The 2,487-nt window shown below is 39.2% G+C and overlaps 1 pseudogene; it reads right to left on the bottom strand.

The window, feature by feature from the left end:
• Positions 1-682: 682 nt before the first annotated feature.
• LOC101584074 lies at positions 683-1,869 on the bottom strand (annotated as a pseudogene).
• Positions 1,870-2,487: the final 618 nt, after the last annotated feature.

The following is a 2,487-nucleotide window of genomic DNA, read 5'->3' on the forward strand; positions in this document are numbered from 1 at the left end:
GCTCAGTAGAATAAGTGCTTGCCTGGCAAGCGCAGTGGCCTGAGTTCAATCCCTGGTTCTGCTAAAAAGCAAAAAACAAAAAAGAAAAAAAAAAACAAAAAAGAAAGAAACAGCATTATGAAAAACCCTTTCTTTATAAAAGTATCATTTCCATCACTGTTATCACAGGCAGCATTATATTTTACGTCACCTTCAAGTAATAGTTGAAGCAGTCAAATGCAGAGTCATCGCAATGAGTCTCACTTAATACAAATAACTATAGACAGACCAACACTTCCATAAAATGTTTCCTTTGTCTGATTGCCAGTTAAATACAGTCTTAATCCATAGCTTCACAATGCAGGGTCATACACTAAAGTCAACACATATATCTAGCATTTCAGTCTAAGCTTGTCCATGTACACAACTGAAATCGATCACAAGGCCTGGCCTCACAGACACCAGGCTTAGGGACTTTTTACAGGTATGAAACTTCATCTTGCACACTGAAGTCATCATACATACAGGACAAAGTCAGAGCTTTTGTGTTTCTGTTTATTCTCCATTTAACTTTTAAAACAATACTACAATTAAATATTGAAACAAAAACAATAGCAAGTAGTACGTATATGATGATGCTAGTTCTTCACACACTCACAACTGCACACTATGTGCCAGAAGTGAGCATCATTCCCTGGCCCCACTAAGAGGTCTGACACTGAGCACCACCTCTGGGATGATGCTCGTCATCCTCATAGGCTTCTCCATTATAATGGTGTCGTCTTTCCTGATTTGGATCAAAGTCCACCAGTCCTACCTGATCCATTTCATCAGTCTCTTCTACTTCCTTCCTCTCAGGTAAGAGTTTTTTGCAGCAATGAGAGTTTATCAAGAGAGAGAAAGCCATTTTCAGGAAAGTTTACCTTAAAATTCAACGATTAGACAACCCTTTTCATATGGTCTATGACAAATTGGCACACCTTCATTTAACATACACTTGATGTTTCCATGCTTGACAGTTTGACATGGATGAGAGGTGAGGATAATTGTTCGGTTGTCAAGAGTGGATATTGGCTTTTGGAAGCCGCACGGTGCTTCACTAGCTGTATATCCATACACAATGAAAGATCTTCCTCTTGTCAAGTAAAAACAGCATGGCCCTTCTGATCTAATACAATGATATCTCCTGGCTCCAGCCCTGGTTCTTGGTCTCCTTCTCCATGGAATGTTGTCTTCTGGCCATTTTTTATGCCTTTGTCAATATGAACTTCTAGAATCTTCTTTTCTCTAACTATCCTCCTTCCATTGCAGCTCTTACATCTGTCTTCAGGGCTGATGCATTCTCCATGGCCCTGGCAATCCATACACACAGACTGAATTTGCTGAACCATTCCAGGTCCTATCTGATGAACTTTTATTTGTATTCCAGTACCTTGGCAGTTGGGACAGCACTCCACAGCTCTATTCTTATCACTTCAGCCTTCACATTTGTCACAAATCACATTGTTTTGCAGAGCCAAATTCCTTGTGGCACCATTATATAAATTTTCTAAGGTAACTGAGAGCTGATGCACCTCATTTTTACCTCTCCTTTCTCTCTGCATCCTTCCTCCTCCTCCAAAAAATGTATCAAAAATATTCATGGGGGAGCCAAAACTGCCACATGCTCCACCCTCCTTAATTGCTTGTTCTCCTTTGTCATATAATTCCCTTTTCTTGGCATCAGAGAGAACTTTGTAAGCTTGAGAAATTGGTTTAAACTTTTTGCCTTCATTTGGACTCTTTACGATGGTACTTCAAAGCCAGTTTCCTATAAGCCTTTTTTAGTTCTTCTTAGGTAGCATTGGGTATGACCCCCAAAGCACCATACTAAGTCATTTCTTTCACCATTTTCAACAGGCAGCGAGTGGGCTAGGCTGCGGTGGGGTAGGCAGAAAGAAGTGCGTAGCTGTGCGCATGTCAAGCAGCCACCACTCCTCTACCTCTCGGTGCGTTCTGGAAAGTTCCTATCTTCACTTTCATTCAAAGGGTTTTGCCAACTTTCAGTGGAATTTTTAATTTCTTGTATATCTCTGCGAATCTGCTTCATACATTCTATTTATTTCCTATATTGCTCATTCAAGGTTTCCATCATTTTTCTATTTTCCTCCTTTTTGAAATCATTGTCTTCTTTAGAACATGATGCAGATATCATTTCTTTCTTTACCTGTGAGATTATTTCTGATCTGATTTCCTTTAAACTCTTCTGCACTTTTTTTTACTTCACTTGTTATTATTTCAGAGATTTCAGGTTTCTGGCTTCTAATTTCTTCTATGCTGATGTCTCCTGAGTTTGTTCTAGTGACCTCGGGGCTTGAGAATGTATTTTGCTTCTTCATCATTTTCTATTTCAGAGAGAATTCTTTATTTTGATTTTTGTGATAACTTTTTGTGAAAGTTCAGTGGTAGGTAACTGTATCACTGAAGTAAAACCCTCTCTGTAAAGAGTCTGTTTTTCAGGCATCTCTC

The sequence above is a fragment of the Octodon degus genome, unplaced genomic scaffold, assembly GCF_000260255.1.
Source record: "Octodon degus isolate 3935 unplaced genomic scaffold, OctDeg1.0 scaffold00121, whole genome shotgun sequence".
NCBI lineage: Eukaryota > Metazoa > Chordata > Mammalia > Rodentia > Octodontidae > Octodon > Octodon degus.